Source organism: Periplaneta americana, chromosome 7 (assembly GCF_040183065.1).
Source record: "Periplaneta americana isolate PAMFEO1 chromosome 7, P.americana_PAMFEO1_priV1, whole genome shotgun sequence".
In the NCBI taxonomy this organism is placed as follows: Eukaryota; Metazoa; Arthropoda; class Insecta; order Blattodea; family Blattidae; genus Periplaneta; species Periplaneta americana.
In genome coordinates, this window is record NC_091123.1 from 59,148,643 (window position 1) to 59,168,027 (window position 19,385).

The following is a 19,385-nucleotide window of genomic DNA, read 5'->3' on the forward strand; positions in this document are numbered from 1 at the left end:
TCTTTCGGTTCCTTACACACTTTTCTAATGTCTTTGTTACTGCGAATTTTCTACCTATTGCATTGACATTTGCGATTGATTGATTGATTGATTTGTCTGATGTTGAATTATCTGACCGTTAACTACTGTATATAAATTTAGCAACCCTTATTTAAGTAGATTCTTTATTAAAAAAAACAGTTGTAAGCATTTGGAATTATGCTTTTTATTTTTTGGCTTCCAGGCATTTACATTTTGAGACTCGTTCAATAGGCAGATTTCCAAACCATACCTGCAGAGCATATGGTCTATAATAATGCGCATGTATTTTGTTTATTAATAACAAGGTTCGCAAATTTAGATTCAGCAACAGATTTATCTTCCTTTGATACCAGGTTATTCTGTTGGATTATATAATGCCAAGTCATCCGATATGCCAAAATATTGGGTTTCAGACTACCCTGTGAATATTGGTGTGACGGTTCGGAAAGAAATTACTAGGAAGACACCTGCACCGTTTGATCACCTTATCTAACATTATTATTATTATTACTATTATTATTATTATTATTATTATTATTATTATTATTATTATTATTATTATTATTATTATTTACTCCCAGATGGTTTTTAAAGAATCCAGAGGTTCATTGCCGCCCTCACATAAGACTAAGCCCGCCATCGGTCCCTATCCTGAGCAAAATTAATTAATTAATATTAGAGGAGAAAAATTCGCTATGGCGCCGGGGATCGAACCCGGGTCCTTGGTTCTACGTACCAAGTGCTCTCACCATTGAGCTACGTCGAAGTCCAATCCTCAGCACCGGATCGAACTCCCCTCCTCCAGTGTTTTTCCATTTGTGACCTGACTCCAAGTTGGGCATGTATGTTGACATTTTATTAAGTGAACTGCCATTATACGAGGAGCGCACTCAGTTGAGTGACTTGGTAGCCGGGATTCCACAGTAATATGCACAGTAATCTGTACAGAAATATGCACTGTTGCTAGAAGAATTTACTAAAGATTATTATTTTTTTGGTCCTACAGAATGTTATGATAACAATTAATATTAGAGGAGAAAAATTCGCTCCGGCGCCGGGGATCGAACCAGGATTCTTGATTCTACGTACCAAGCGCTCTCATCATTGAGCTACGCCGAAGTCCAATCATCATAACAGATATATTCTGTAGCACCAAAAAAAATAATAATCTTTAGTAAATTCTTCTAGCAAAAGTGCATATTTCTGTACATATTACCACAGTCAAGTATATACAGTCACGAAGCTCAATACGTAGTAAATATGCATCCATAGATAGTTGCTAAAAACTAGGATCGCTACTATCTCCTCATTACAGACAATGCGAAATAGTACCGGCACAGTCTATTGTTCCTAGCACCCTCACAACTCAAGCTTCGTGACTGTACAGTATATACTAGACTGTGATATTACTGTGCATATTACTGTGGAATCCCGGCCATCAAGTCATTCAACTGAGTGCGCTCCTTGTATAATGGCAGCTGACTTAATAAAATGTCAACATACATGTCTGCTCATTTCAAATGTCTGGATTTAAAATTCCTAATTATGTTAGGTGAGGCGTCCGGGTAGCTCAGTTGGTAGAGCAGCTGGCTACGGACTGGAAGGTCCGGGGTTCGATCCCAGGTGGTGACAGGATTTTTTCTCGTTGCCAAACTTTCAGAACGGCCCCGAGGTTCACTCAGCCTCCTATAAAATTGAGTACCGTGTCTTTCCCGGGGGTAAAAGGCGGTTAGAGCGTGGTGCCGACCACACCACCTCATTCTAGTGCCGAGGTCATGGAAAGCATGGGGCTCTACCTCATGACCCCCAAGTGCCTTCATGGCATGTTACGGGGATACCTTTGCCTTTTTATGTTAGGTGAAGAATACAATGTGTACAGTTCTAAGATGTGTAACTTTCCCCATTATCCTGTAATTTCATCCCCCTTAGCCCCAAATATTTTCCTAAGAGCCTTATTCTCGAACACTCTTAAACTTTGTTCGTCTCTCAAAGTAAGAGTCCAAGTTTCGCAACCATACAGTACAACCGGTAATAGGCCTATAAATTCTAACTTTCAGGTTTTTTAAAGCAGACTGGATGATAAAAGCTTCTCAACCGAATAATATTTATTGTGTGTTTAATTTCCTCTCGGGTGTTATTTATATTTGTTACTGCTGCTGCAAAGTATTTGAATTTTTTCACCTTTTCAAAGGATAAATTTTACTGTTGTTATTATTATTATTATTATTATTATTATTATTATTATTATTATTATTGTTAATGCTGTTGTTGAATAATATAATATGTTGTTAAGACATATAGGCCTATTGTTCTTATTGATAATATTTAAGTAGTGAAAGTGGGCTGTTTTGTCAAATCTTACTAGCACAAGCTAGTTTCCCCAATCTCTGAATCCCACTGTAAATGAAAGTAGATGTAACGCCTCCCTTCTGAAAAGTGTGACACACGCGAGGATGCAGCAAGAGATCAATCCACATGCTTGGTTACCAGTGGGTCCCGCTCGACCCAAGCCTGTTGTTTCTGACGTAATGAGTAGCTGTAATGCAACTCCTAATTTCATTCGCAGGTGCAAATCACTACCCTCAATTAACTGCGGTCGACTAACTTAAGCTTAATTTAATGTCATTTACCTCTACCAGCACATCAGCCGCCTCCACCTCCTCAGTCTTGTATCATGTCGTCCATGCAGCTTACTAAACAGTATTTGTATGTCGTCATACCGTGTTGTCACTGTCGCACCAAACCCGTGGATGGAAGTCCATAAGCAAATTCCTCATGTACTTAGTTATATTACTTACCACAAGATGCCAGCACACTCTCATAGCCCTTTTGGACTGGTGCGGAGTGGTAGGGGTGAGGGGCGGTTAATTAATTCAATTGCGATTTTAACAAAAGACGTAACGAAGTTTTCCCTCTCTCGGTCACGGAATTACGTTAAACTATAGATATATACACTCTCTACCTCTTCAACACCCGTCCCTCGGCCCATCGGCACCCCTCCGCCCCCTTTCCTCCTCTGCAGCCCTGTGTAATAGTTGTTTGTATTTACGAGGAATTCCAAGCAAGCGGGGAGGGCCGAGCATGCACCGAGACGCAATCTTTCCATCTGTCCGTGATTGACTAATTAGGAGCTTCTACGTAGTATTTGTAACGACATTAATAAACACTAACAAATCGAATAAGGGTGGGTTTTGCGTTCAACACGTTTACCGTTTGCCTTTCGCGAGAGGTTGCAAACGTTGACACGATCGTCTCTCTTGTATATAGGTACCATCCTCGTCTTCACCATTCAGGACGGGTGTGGAAGGGGGGCAGGGTGTCCGCGGGAACTATATTACGTAGATGAGGGTCTGTTATGTTAGGTATCCAACTAATTTTGGTGTTCGCAAATAGCATCAAGTGGTGTCGGTTTTAGGTTAAAGGATTTTGAAAGCGTCACATCGAAAGTTAAGTTAATAGTGTTGGGTCATTAGCCGCTCAGTACTGGATGGTAACACGACGATATCTGATCAGTGGCTTCCAATCAGGGGAGGAGGCCTTGCGCTGGGGGTATTTTAGCAATGAAACATTCACAGCTACGTCCAACACGAACGTTATCTGTTGTAAAACAATTTATTTTGCATGCTTGTAGGCCTAATCATTATCATCTCTTACGGGGGGAAAAAATAGTAATCAGTGGGTTGAACTGTACATCCCAAAATAATAAATATTTATACGTGATAGCGTAATGATTTCGCCGACGAGAGTGAGTGAGGTGCAGCTATACATAATGTCCGAAAATATCGTATTCGGTCGCTTAATTAAAACCCACGCATATTTTGCGGATCCTAATTTTTAGCGATTACTGTATTTTGGATTTTGTTTTTGCTCGGCATATTTTACGCACCGATATTAAGTACAAAATGAAGTTTCAAAGGCGCTTCGATCAACTATCAATAAAATTGATTACCTACTATGATCTCATTAAATACATAATATAGACTATTGAGTATATTATGGTTTATGCAATACATTCATTATGAGTACATTGCTAAATCAAGATTACGTGACCTTTTTTGTTAAAAAATTGGAATGTAATATTGACACAACTTACTATAGGGATTTTCTCAATCACACTAGGATAAAACCTTGGTCAAGCTTCCACTAAAACATCTACGTAGGCATATTTTATTACCTCAATTTTTCAGTGACCAATAAGGGTAAAAAGTGGGCAAATTAGGAGAGCAAATGCGGTACATTATATCTGTAGTGCTCGGGAAAATTGGCACAAGTCAAAAATGTTAATTTTACAAAAGAAGGAAAAAACTGTCTTCACACTGGTTTATGTCGTTCAGATTTTCTTCTGTATGAATTATTGTAATGGGAGAAATACTTACGTCTCTTTTCCTAAGAGAGCAGATGTTCTGTAAGTTGTCAATAAATTATTAAAAAATGTTTGTGGAAACTGACTTATGCCACTTTTCCCAAGCAATGCAGATATTTACACGTAATGATCCAATTTAGAATTTATAAAACAGTTATATTACCGGTTCCGTATGGTTGTGAAACTTGGACTCTCACTTTGAGAGAGGAACAGAGATTAAGGGTGTTTGAGAATAAGGTTTTTAGGTAAATATTTGGGGCTAAGAGGGATGAAGTTACAGGAGAATGGAGAAAGTTACACAACGCAGAACGGCAAGCATTGAATTCTTCACCTGACATAATTAGGAACGTTAAATCCAGACGTTTGAGATAGGCAGAGCATGCAGCACGTATGGGCGAATTCAGAATGCATATAGAATGTTAGTCGGGAAGCCGGAGGGAAAAAGACCTTTGGGAAGGCCGAGACGTATATGGGAAGATAATATTAAAATGGATTTGAGGGAGGTAGGATATGATGGTGGAGACTGGATTAATCTTGCTCAGGATAGCGACCAAAGGCGGGCTTATGTTAGGGCAGCAATGAACCTGCGGGTTCCTTAAAAGCCATAAAAAATAAGTAAAGAGAGTTAATTACATGTTATGTTAATAAATTTGTTTTGCCGCCCATTTTCTCTTTATGACGGAAGATACGAAATATTCATCTGTTTGGGATACTACGGCAATAAAACTAGGAATAAAATATTTACGCCCTAACTTTTAAGGTAAAAAAGGAGCTAAATTTAAACCATTGTTCCCTGCTGATAAAATAAACTAGATTGTACGGAATAAATGTATTAGAAGCTATTGAATTATTATAACCGGAGTTTATTTTTGTCATTAATACAATGCGAACAACGAGTTTCAACTTTTTGTCGACGTTCTAGTGAAACATTCATTAGACCTTCTTTCCAAACACACCCACATCATTCCCTTTGCTTTGCAGCTCACTGTCGCTAAAGCTTGCGTAAATGCAAAGTTCATGAAAGTTACTCTTACTGACATGCTGTCTAATTGTATTGGAATAATCAAATACTAAATAATTTGCATTTAACTGATAATAGAACGTTTCTCAAGGTTAGGTATATTTAATTTAACTCCTCGCTCTTTCTCGTTTTTCACGTTTCCATGAATGGAATAAGCCACAAAACTAACTTGGTATTTTCAACTTTGACTGTCATGTCATCTAAAAGTACTAATTTGTCTAGGAATACATATTGCTTCGTGATAAGTCACGTTAAATTTGTCTCTGAATCGAATGAATGAGAGGGAAACTTTAAAAGTTACACCAAAACGCGTTCTTGCAAGGGAGTTTAGGAGCTGAGAAAAACTGAATATGTTAACTCTAAGCCTCTTAGCCACTTGTCTCACTCCGAGCTTCGCTGTTCTCTGAAGGAGCTCTAGAAAATGTTGAAGGGGAAAATGCCGAAAATGGACGTAACCTAGTAGCTACCACATAAAGGGGGAGGGAGGGCAGAGAAACATGACTGCAGGATCGGAATTTGATGATCTTCGTTTTATACTTGTCTCACCATCACTATAGTGAGGGTCACATAAGAACAGTTCCTAAGCAGCAAATATTGCCATCTTGTCAGTGTTGCCAACTGTTACCAGATATCACACGATTCTACTTACCAAAAGACTTATTTACTTACCCTACTTTATGTTCGAAGGTTATTCTAAATAATTCAATAATTTGTAACATATTTTCGTAGGCAAATTATACGAGAAAGGGATCAACATGTCAAGTATTTTGTCTGGCAATACGAAATTAATTGGTTTGACTAAACAACTGACTCACGAGACCTAACCTAGAAATGTATTTTGTTTGACCACATGAAATTAGTAGTACTAATTCCGAAAACTTACCTGGCTATCGTCTTGAATTTTAACCACAACGCAACACACAAAATAACTATTACGTATTAAAATTAATATTGATATTAATAAATTTTATTAGTATGTTCAAATTTCACTAGCTTCCAGTAACCGGCTCAGAAATCTAGTACAATTTTAATTCCATGGGACATCAGTACCTACAAATATTGTCGATATTTGTCTCATCTGCCAATATAGCAGTTACATAATCACTACCATTTGTAATATTTGTCAGTATCGAAATTCGAAACGAAGTTGGCAAAAGAAAATTCAACCTGCAAACTGGCAGATCACCACAGTCCACTAGCATATGTAGTAATGGGGGAGAAAATGGTTAGGTTTCACCCTTAGGGTATGAAGTAAGCTGGCAGGGACTAAACCAATAGCCTACTACCAGTGCCACTGCAACATTATTTTTTTAAGTATTATCACTTAATTCGTTGTATTAAAAGTATATATTCGGAATATGTATTATATGTCTTTCTCATGTTAAATTTTACTGTACCTATTTAACATGTTTCGGCCTGCTATTGGCCTTCTTCAGAACTGGCCAGAAGAAGGCCAATAGCAGGCGGAGACATGTAACCAGGTATAGTAAAATTTAATACGAGAAAGACATAATACATATTCCGAAGTGATATAGTGTTAAAAGTTGTGTAATCAAGATGTATAAATGTATATATTTCAAATAGATAGTTAATATTTGAACATGAAGTGTGCTTTCTTCTACAAAGAAGTTGTCCCAAAAGTGTCAATAATTTCAAAATGCAAACTCATCATAACAGCAGTGATTGTTTCTTTCCTGTTCTATTAATTCAACTCAAGATATTGGTCAATTCTGAAGCCACTGTTAATTATATGGAACAAATTCAGAGGATTTGAGTAACAGAATCAAGTTATTCTCAATAAGAATGTGAAAGGGATTGTGATATCGCATAACTGATTAAATGGTAGTAAAGTTAAAACGTTTTCATCCACAAACTACAAGAAAAAACAAGGGAATTTTACTTAAAGCAAGTGAAGAGACAGGTTTTTCAAGTAAATCCGAAAAGACAGAATGTATGATTATGTCTCGTGACCAGAACATAGTATGAAATGGAAATATAAAAATTGGAAATTTATTCTTTGAAAAGGTGGAAAAGTTCAAACAACTTGGGCAACAGTAACAAATATAAATGACACTCTGGAGGAAATTAAATGCAGAATGAATATGGGAAATGCGTGTTATTATTCGGTTGAGAAGCTTTTGTCATCCAGACTGGTGTCAAAAAAGCTGAAAGTTGGAATTTATATATACCCGTTGTTCTGTATGATTGTGAAACTTGGACTCTCACTTTGAGAGAGGAACAGATGTTAAGGGTGTGTGTTTGAGAATACGGTGCTTAGGAAAATATTTTGGGCTAAGAGGGGTGAAGTTACAGAAGAATGGAGAAAGTTACACAACGCAGAACTGTACCCATAGTATTCTTCATCTGACATATTTAGGAATATTGAGATGGGCAAGGCATGTAGGGCGATAGGCGAATCCAGAAATGCATATAGTATGTTAGTTAGGGGGTCGGAGGGAAAAAGACCTTTGGAGAGACCGAGACGTAGATGGAAGGATAATATTAAAATGTATTTGAGTGAGGTAGGATATGATGTTAGAGACTGGATTAATCTTGCTCAGGATAGGGACCGATGGCGGGCTTATGTGAGGGCGGCAATGAACCTCCGGGTTCCTTAAAAGGCATAAGTAAGTAAAGTAAATGGTGTGCGCCAAGAATACTTGCGAATGAATATGTGGCTGAATGACTGTCAATTAGAAAGTACAAATGTAGTGGCTTGGTAAGTGCGTAAAAGGGTGAATAAAATGTGAATAATTGAATTAATAAATAATGCTTACGCGAATGAGTGAATATACGAACGACTGAATGATGGAATAATTTTGTGTCTGAATGAAAGATGTCGACTACCATGCTGGCCGTTTGATTCGGGGTTCGCGGGTTCAAACCCTGCCGGGGCGATGGATTTTAAAGGGTAATAAAATCTTTAGCGTGTCTTCCTCCGAGAGGAAAATGAAGCTGTGGCTTTAGTGGAGTAGATTGACGGCACGATAGAGGATTCCAAACAATTCTTCGACCATTTCTCGCCATGTTCAATTTCTACCCTGAATAATTATTCCAGTTGAAAATGTTAATATAAAACTACTAGTGCTACTTATTGTAACTGAGTAAGAGAATGCGTAATTGTATGGATGACTAAGTTAGGTAAAATATTGAACGAGTCAATGAGTGGGTGAATTTACGATTGAGTAAGTGATTTGTGAATTAGTGAGCGACAGTGAGATTGAGTGAATAAATATGAAAATAAGTGAATGTGTTAGTATGTGATTAAGTAAGAAAATGTGCGGTTGGGTGATTGAGAGAGAGAATGTTTGAAAGATTAAGTGAATTTATGAATGAATGCGTGAATGTGTGATGAGTAGAGGGCGGATGTTGATGACCTAAAAATCTACTTAAAATGATAATTAAAATACCCTTAAGCTAATGGAAAAATGACATAAAATTAAAAGAAAATGACATTTAAATATTATTCAAAGTACTCGCACCACAACGTCTTAAAAATTAGTCACCTTCTTTCAATGACTGCCCTGCAAATCTCGGAGAGAGAAGGCAACTTCCTGGAATTTGGCTAAGATAAAGGAAAAGGGCATGCAACAAAATGAGGGTTTTAAGGGAAAAGTATAGATTTTAATGAGGGTTTACAATGTGTTTCAATCAGGGGTGGTCCATGTCAGTGCCTTCATTCTCCGTCTCCTCCTCCTTCCGCGTTTCACTTTTGTTACCAGATCTTCCAGATGAGGGCGTGTGAATGACAAAACAAATTGTGGGCGCAGCGTGCATTCTTGTAATCTTTGTGTTAAAAATACTGTCTACTATAGTAGACATCCCTTCCGAACCATGTTGGGGACACAACGTCCTGTCCAAGACACGGTCAGTAGCGGTCAAAGCCCTCACTTAAACTAAGCTGTTGTCAAGCATTTTATATTACTTCTGTTGTGTGAAGTGAAGCCTGCAGTGGGATGGACTTTAGAGTTTGTTCTAAACTATAAAACTCAAACTTCACTGTTACTCACTTATTCAGTAGGTTGTTACTACTGACCTATTTACTTAGAAAAAGATTTAACAGACCTATCGGTAAAGAAGAAAGTGAAACGCATTCCAAAAGATCTAAAAGTTATTCAAAGTATTAAAAATAATCAAAAGTGCCGAAAAATGTAAAAATGGCCTATTTAGTTAAAAAACGTCAAAAAATGCAATACAAGAAATTATGTTTTTTCGTTGACATGAACACTGAACGGATTTCTATATTAACAGGCATCACCCTGATATGAAAAATAAAAAGATGACTTTTCATTAACATCCGCCCCCTAATGATGAGTAGGGCTGAAAAAAATATTGGTTATAGGCTACGATGTATTGTACTTAGAGCTCTGTATTTACAAAATGCTTGTGTGCACCGACGACTAGATACGGTAGCGGCTGTTTGTAGAGTCCGCTCCGTATGAATGAACTCATAATAGAATTTACATTTACAGCATTACATGTGTTTCAAATTAATTAAGTCGGAATAAACATTACATTTACAAAAATATCATTCTTATCAATTAAGTCAAACACAATTCCCCCATGTTTTGAATTCAGTCGCCTTATTATCTGTTTTTGTTAGATTTTTGTTTTGGCATTCTGATACAACCTGACGTCACTTAAGCAGGTCTACTATAGAGGAGAGTCGGATGTTCACTCTCTCTGCTCCACAGACAGTAGAGCTACCCGGCAACGGTACGCGTTTTGTAAACAACGTTTATTTTTTTTAGTAGGTTATTTTACGACGCTGTATCAACATCTTAGGTTATCTAGCGTCTGAATGAGATAAAGGTGATAATGCCGGTGAAATGAGTCCGGGGTCCAAAACCCCGAAAGTTACCCAGCATTTGCTCATATTGGGTTGAGGGAAAACCCCGGAAAAAACCTCAACCAGGTAACTTGCCCCGACCTGGTTTCGCAGCCAGACGCTCTGACCGTTACTCCACAGGTGTGGACAACAATGTTTATAGAAATTAGTTAATACCTCGATATCAATACTTTTCTTCAGCCCTACTGATGAGTGTTTGATTGAATAAGCGAATGGATAAATGAATGAACGAACATATGAATAAGGAAGGACTGCACGCACATTACGTTGCAGCTTTTATAGTGAAAGCTTGGAATTAATTGAAAAGTGTGATCCCAAAACGCTTTCAGTCCATTTTTATGTAAAGGTTGGCTAGTTTTTTTTTATCAACCGGTCTACGGACTGAGAGAGTTTTCAAGTGACAGGCACAATAACACAAACTTTTAGACAAGGATTGGCGTTGTTTTGAAAGAATACGAGCTTAAAGTATAATGATAAAGTTATAAAAGTATCGTATATATCGGGTCTTCCAATAAGAGTGTTCTACTTTTAACATATAACAGCTGTCGGGTTTATGAAGCTATAGCAGTCATATTCTTTCCGTGGTGACAGTTGTTGTTGACAAATAATCATGGAATGTTACATCATTCCACAACGCGTATAAATTGTTAAAATTTATTATCAACATGAGTCATCCGTTCGCCAAACATTCCTTGCGTTACTTGAAGTGTACGGTATGCGTAATCGTTCCTGCGAAAGAACAATAGTTTCGTTACCAAACAAAATTACCGCTTTAGAAGCAATGAGAATCCATTGGAGATTCAAGATCGACCACTTCATCCCCAAAATGTTAGTCTGGTGTGGATTTTGTTACGACGAAATCATTGGTCCATATTTTTTCAAGATGAAGGAGGAGAGGCTCTGACTGTCAATGGAGAAAGATACCGGGATATAATAAGAGATTATTTTTGTCCTCAATTGGAAGATATGGATCTCAGAAACATCTGGTATCAGCAAGATTACGCTACGTGTCATACTGCTCACGAAACAGTTGACCTTTTGAGGGAGAAGTTCAGACGTTTCATCATTTCGCGTGGTGGTGATGTTAACTGGCCCCCGAAATCATGTGATTTAACACCGCTGGATTACTTCTTATAGGATTATGTTAAATCACTGGTTTATGCCAACAAGCCAGAAACAGTTAATAACCTAAGGAACAATATCAGTGCATTATTCGTGAAACTGAGCTTGGTTTATGTTTGTCTGTTATTGAAAATTGGGAGATCCGTATACGCGCAACCCAACGAAGCTGCTGCGGTCATTTAACTGACGTTCTCTTCCATACCTAATGACATTAAGTGTGCTTCAAAATAATAATAATAATAATAATAATAATAATAATAATAATAATAATAATAATAAAATAAACTTCTTTCGGTCATACAATTTGTTTCATTTTAAAAGTATGACACTCTTATTGAAAGATTTTTTATGTATAAAACATAAAAATGGCCACATGGACTGAGAGAGTTTTGGGATGACACTCTTCAATGTAGACAGCATCACTAAACATTAAAGTTTCGATAACGGACACTTGAAATCACTTGCGCATTTCATCATCAATGACACTTGAAGTCACTTACTCATTTCACCATCAATTAGGGATGAAAAGTGGTTAAAATCTCCATTCTGACCACAATTAGAGAGCTTCCTTATTTGCGATGTAGACTAGTTTCGATTAACGTGGTCCACACCTGTGGAGTAACGGTCAGCGAATCTGGTCGCGAAACCAGGTGGCCCGGATTCGAATCCCGGTCGGGACAAGTTACCTGGTTAAGGTTTTTTCCGGGGTTTTCCCTCAACCCAATACGAGCAAATGCTGGGTAACTTTCGGTGCTGGACCCCGGACTCATTTCACCGGCATTATCACCTTCATTTCATTCAAACGCTAAATAACTTAGATGTTGATACAGCGTCGTAAAATAACCCAATAAAATAAAAAAAATCGATTAACGTCTTTAGAAACATGAGGACAGAAAGAGCGAAACATTTCAGTTCTTGAAGGTGGTGATGGTGGATGGTGGTGATATTCATGAAAAGTTAGACATTTTACTTCATTGGTACGCCCTTGTAAATGACTTCGTGTTTGGGTAACAAATTTAAAAAGAGAAATATTTCTGAAACGTTCTATAGGGATATCCTGAACTAGCACCAACAGACAGCGTGTACTTTGGGGAATGCGCTTTTCATGTGCATTTGTTTTCCGGTATATAAACATTGAGGATTTACGTTGTGTATTAATACATCAAATACTCTTAAAAACAACTCAAAATGGCAAATTTTTGTTGTGTTCCTATATGTAAAAACCAGGGAAAGCCTTTTGTCTTCATTCAGGTCCCAAAATATTGCCAATATATGCTTTAAACCTTAAAAAATTTAACTAATTAATTTGCGCCTCGAAAGTGCTAGCTATTAAAAATAACTACTTCAAGTAAGGCATTGCTGGCTACAGTTTCATTTTGGAAGAGGGAAAAGAAAAATTAATAAAAACATAGCCTATGCAACCTCGACAGCAAGCTATGTTAGCTTAGATTATATTCAGTATTTCTAGGAGTCTCCGAAGTTTACGCCTCCAGTAAACTCTCGATTAATTGGGATGTTTATTATCCAGGACGATCCATAGTGAAATCGATTTCTTGAATAATGTTTTTAATGTGCTATAGACTAATTATTAAAACCATGTTTTTACTTCAAATTTTCAAAATTATCTTACATAGTATTCAAAACTGCATGTCCTTAACCTACAAAACACAGGAATAATCGTGATACTACTGCGATCATATTACATGATCTTATCAAACATTGCATTTGATCTTTCTGCAACTAGAGAAAAAGATACGAGGAATTCGTTCTCTAGTCCCTTCCCTGTAAAAAAAAAAACACATTGGTAGCTGCATATCCTATTTTTAGCGTACAGTACTTACAGTACTAATAATTAAAGAGGTAATATTCACCTTCGACAAAGTTCCTATTTATTTATTTATTTATTTATCTTTTTTATTCATGCACCTCATTCTCAAAGTTCTCGTTTAGGTTAATGAATATTCAATTTACTCGTATCTATATTCTGCATACTGCAGATTTCCCGATCCATCTCTTAAGGGGAATCGCTCAGTATTATACAAGTTTACGCTATTATTTATTGTAAATTAAATTAATTCTGAGCTAAGAAAATACTGAATTATATTAAATTATACTAGATTATGCAAAATAATTATGAATATAATTTTAACACGCACAGAAAACCAACAAACGGGAGAACGTAATCAACTGTAGCATATGACAAAATATAGTCCTACAACAAGTAGTGCCGCATGGAACGCTCCTGCCATCTAACGGTAAAACTTCGCATAAGATATCCCTATTATGGTGATTCATATTACGTATAAATATTTCATTAAACAATAAAAAGTAGCAGAAAATTGCAAACTGGAGGGTACAGACGAGGGTGGAAGACGCCTTCTTGGTATCCGGCAGACGGCGGATAAGTGGTGGCGGGCGGTATACTAACGAAATCTTGATGGTGTGTACAACTAGGTTGGTTAATGGTTGGCCTCTCATCACAGCTAATCAAATGTACCGACTGGGAGGGATGAGGGCAGACAGACTGCTTCATTTGAATACGACACTAACTGAATTCCTGTCCCGTAGTGGCAGGAGGGAGGCGAGAAGATACGAGTAGGTGTGAATGAAGCAGCGGCTGCTGTGTGTTTACCTGTTGGTCGCTGTCCTTGACTCCGTCTACTCTCCATTCACTCAATATCAGTCTTAAGTGCTGGTTACATTCTACGTGATTTCTATAAATGGGGGGGGGGGGGGTTTCCTGCTGGCCAGCCGTCAACGACCATTGGTCTGCTTGCTTTGGAAAGACGTAATATATATATATATTACGTATTTCTTGATTTACTACACGCAGTAATTAAAAAACTATTTCAAATATGGTTGTGGCAAATGAATAACTCGTTATTATGCTTTATAATGATATAGGTTTTGTCGGAACTTGAGGGTATATGTACGAGAACGACCACAAATTTTATCAGAAAATGCAGGTTCTAAATTTCTAAAATTTTATAAGGAAATGAACTCGCAACTGACAAAAATGACAAGGTACCACAACAATACTTATTAGAAGTTAAATATCTAATAAAAGTATAAAAAGGCTACTAATAATATTTTAAAAAATTCACTTTTTACTTTAAATTAAATTTTCCAAAATTTGAAAGTTTCATACATATTATTTCATAACTCCACAACCATTAGACATAGAATTGTGAAATTTTGTACACTGATTTAACATGAATTTATGCAAAAGGTAGAGTATAATAATGCCCATTTCTTTGAAAATAGAAAAATTAGGTCAAAAAACATTATGTAAATGTTAATATATTTTATATACGACATATAAAAATTAATTGCATTGAAATAAACAACTTTACATGTCTGAGAGTAGTCTATTTTTCAGAAATAAGTGTTTATTACATGCAGGAAAAATATTAAAGATGTCGGAGAGACTATAACAATGTTATGGTTACCAAATGATGTAACTGCAGAATTTGTTTTGTTTTGTTTTTTTTCATACTCTGGTTTGAAAAATATTATTAGTAACATTTTTTATACCTTTATCAGATATTTAAGTTCTAATAAGTCTTGTTGTGGCATCGTGTAATTTTTGTCCAATTGTGAGTTCATTTTCTTATAAAATTTTAGAAATTTAGAGCCTGCATAATATTTATGGTCGTTCACATACATATACCCTTAAAATGGACGAAGTTACGCAATAAAAGACCAAGCGCCAAAAACCTGTTTCGAGATATTGGCCACTGAAATAAATATGTTTTTTTTATAAAACATTTTATGCAAAAAGTATTCATACTATTACAAAAAAATAGCACAAATAATACCAAAAAAGGCTAACCAATTTTTGATAAGAGACCAGCAGTTGAATTAATATTTCAAAGCAAAATAAATAAATGAATGTTATGCACCTGCCATCGACAGATTTGTGCAAATATCTTTTTTTTTTTTTTAATTGCCGGTTGGTCTATTATTGCGTAACTCCGTCCAAATGGTTTGATTGTCTTTTATCTAAATATGTTAATCCTGAAAGTAAATGAGGAAATAAGGCTCATGAATAGGCTTACATTATTGAATGTGTTGTACAACTCTTGAAAGTTAGTTATTTCTACTTAAAAATACATCCTTCCTCATATTCGCCTCATAGTTGGGGAAACCTAAACAGAATTCCAATCAGTTAATTAGCCGAAGCGGGAATCGAACTCACCCCGAACGCAGCCACGAATCATCAAGCAAACGCGCTACCGCCTTAGTTGTGGCTTTCTTTGTTTTTGTGGTCAGCATTTCACAAGACTACGCTTAAGACAATACATTTTAATTACAAGAGACACAAAGCCATCCCCGGGGCAGGAGGAAAAAAGTATCCACTTTTCTACTGGGAATCAAACTCGGGTCCGTGATGTGTATAGCTGGATACGCGACCACTTGAGTTGCAGAGGAGGACTCGCAAAAAATGTATTCAATAAAACCGCGTTGCTAACAAACGTATAAACCGACGGACCGCCGGATAGATGGACCTACAAGCCACAGCTGGTTCACGAATTCGTGTTGTTATTAAATGTGTTTAATGAATCGAGTGCGGAGATACTGTTTTTATATCAAATGGAAGTCGAAATTAAATTATATGGCACAGTGTACATCATACGGTTATTGGGTATTTTGTAAATAACCGTGGAAATATAGCTACATTCCAAAAGCTTCATAAGATAAAATGTTTACTGTAATATACATTTGTAAAACAGTTAAAATTATTAAACTCTAAATAACGTAGTGAAAATAAAAAGTTGTTTAATGAGAAAATTCTTAATTCATCTGCTTAGAATAAAAACACCTCGCCTGCATTTCTTTAAATGTAGGAAACGCTATTGATTGACTAGACGAATTATTTATGTAGCTGTATTGTACAAATTCTAAATGAGGCATTAGAGCAAGTGGACAGCTTCAAATACCTGGAGTATGCTATGGGCAGAAGTTAAAAGGAGAACAACAATGACAAAGGAACCTTTTAATAGAAAAAGGAAGATCTTCTGCGGACCTCTGGAGAAAGAACTAAGGAAGAGACTAGTGAAGTGCTTTGTGTTGTATGGAGGGTAGCATTGCATGGGGCAGAAACATGGATATTACGACGAAGTGAAGAGAAGCGAATAGAATCATTTGAAATGTGGATATGGAGAAGAATGGAACGTGTGAATTGGACAGACAGAGTAAGAAACGAAGCTGTGTTGGAAAGAGGAAAAGGAATTGGCTGGGTCACTGGTTGAGAAGAGACTGCTTACTGAAGGATGCACTGGAAGGAATGGTGAACGGGAGAAGAGTTCGGGGCAGAAGAAGATATCAGTTAATAGACGACATTAAGATAGGCCTATGTGGATATATGAGGAGACAAAGAAGAAGGCAGAAAATGGGAAAGAATGGAGAATGCTGGGTTTACAGTGAAAGAGCTGCCCTTGGGCAGAACACAATGAATGAATGAATAAATGAATTATTCAAATAGGCCTACATACAAGTACTTTATTCATATTTGTTCTATAACTCATAAATTAGTTTTACGTATTCAACAAGGACGTAGTAAAGAAAATTGATGTCACTTTAAGAACCATACTTTCTCAGCAAGTCCGCCAAGTTATGTCTGTGGTAGCAAGTCTGCGTCCAGATTAGCCGGCCTGCGTTCGATTCCCGGCGGGAACATAAATTGTCATGTAAAATATCTAATTTCTACCTCGGGATTAGAAGAGATAGTGGTATAGGGTCTCGCATTGTCCTGTTACCATATAATTCTATTTCGATTAACTAATTTCGAATATCTCTGTCTCTCAACGCTTCATGAACTCGTTCTAGATGTTGAGAATAAAGATACGCATCAAATGCACGTCCGTTTGGAAGAAACTCCCAGTGAATATCACCTTCAAAATTCCATCAGACACATATTACTTTGGGGCCAAATTGATTTTGTTTAATGATTACTTTGGCAGGCTGAAGGGAATCGAGCCACTATTTTAAGGTGTCAGGGTTGAGGTAATTATTATATTGGATTATTTTACGACGCTGTATCAACATCCCAGGTTATTTAGCGTCTGAATGAAATGAAGGTGATAATGCCGGTGAAATGAGTCCGGGGTTCAGCACCGAAAGTTACCCAGCATTTGCTCGTATTGGGTTGAGGAAAAATCCCGGTAAAACCTCAACTAGGTACTTGCCCCGACCGGGATTCGAACCCGGGCCACCTGCTTTGGGGGCCAGACTCGCTGACCGTTACTCCACAGGTGTGGACGGTTAAGGTAATTTACTCATTTTTCAACACATGTGACAGTTCTTCTGATAAATCTACCATCCATGGGATTAGCGATAAGCTGACGACAGATATCCATTCTGCGTTGAGCCTGTTCAGTTGTCAGTCCATGATTTTCTGAGCGTCTTAATGTGGCGATGTATTGTATCTTTTGAAGCATCAAGTTCTTCTGATGACCTACGAGTACTTTTTTTTATTTTCTTCCAAATCTTTGCGTATAAATCTTTATATCTGCTTTCTATTACTGGAACGCTGAGACCATCGTTGTGCTACACGCTTACTAACGACACTTTCACTCCGAACTTCACACATTTTTGGAGCCGTGGCAGCAGCTTTATAATCTTGTTTCCAGTAGTTCTTTTGAAGGTCTCTGATCTCAGGCTTTATCACCTCCATTTAATATTCTTTGTATTAAAAATTGACTATTATCTCATGATCACAGTAGCCTACACATAGCGTCCTATAAATTCCATTACCCAATTAAAGCAAATCATTAAAATTTTACAAAACACCGAACTTATAAAACCGACATTATCTACGAGACGACGTAATAGTTTGTAATTGAAAACCAGGATGTCCACTCAGAATTTAGAGATGGTGTTTTTAACACGAGAATTACAAATTAGTTAGGCTAATAACTGTTTATCTTTTACAAAATTAAAAAAAAGAAAAGATGAATTATTACTATAAAGTTCTGAAACTTTACCGTCCATAATTGTATAATACTAAAGTGTAGTTTAAAGACAATAGGCCTATCTTATCAGCTAGGAATAGAAACTACTTGAGAACGAAATATCATCAGGTTAATATTATGGCCGGTATTAATATGAATAGTGGCTCGACATGTGTCTACTCCACATCACGGAAACCCATAACCTCGAACATAGAAGGTCAGCGCTATACCGACTACGCAATCCAGGCCGTACGTCTTTCTAATATATCAGGTAGAGGAAAATGCTCATTATCAGTATCTTGACTTAGCTTTGCTAGACCTGGATTCGGGACGGATCCTTAAACTTACGGTTGCATGACCATTGTGCGCCACATACCTATGCGAATTATTATCCAAGTCCGACAGGTGGTCTGCGTGGCATTTGTGAATCAGATGCCGACAGGTGGGCCACTACCTCTGCCCTGACAGAGCCAGGTCTCAGGGCCTGGAGTCCTAAGCCCTTTCTATATCAGAAACGGAACCCCGTATTACCTCGAATACTTCACCCCAGCCTATTTCTGCTATTGAGATGAAATTAGGGGAAGGTGGAATGATAAAGGAAAACGGGAGTACCTCGAGAAAATACCTGTGGAACTTCTGCTTTGTATACTATAAGTTCCATCACGAACTGGTCGGGGATCGAACCCTAGCCGTCTGGGGAGAAGACTAGCATGCTAGTACTTAAGTCACAGACAAGACAGACCAGGACTCACTTCGAGTTGTAACGACAAGAGGGACCAAGACGAAGAAGGTAATTTCGGCAAAGTAAATCCCGTAACGATTATAGGTCAGGCTGTCGTCACCCCTATCATTATGATTAGCGACAAGCAAAATATGAAATTCCACATTCATATTTTGCTTGTCACGTTATGTAGAATGCAATTAATTAACACCGAAGAAATTTATTATTTCATAATGTAAAATTTTCATATTTCATAAATTCTTTGTATTTTTCACAAATTTTTCCCTTCAGTTACCACTTTTACAACGTCCACTGAACCGAACTTTACAGGAAAT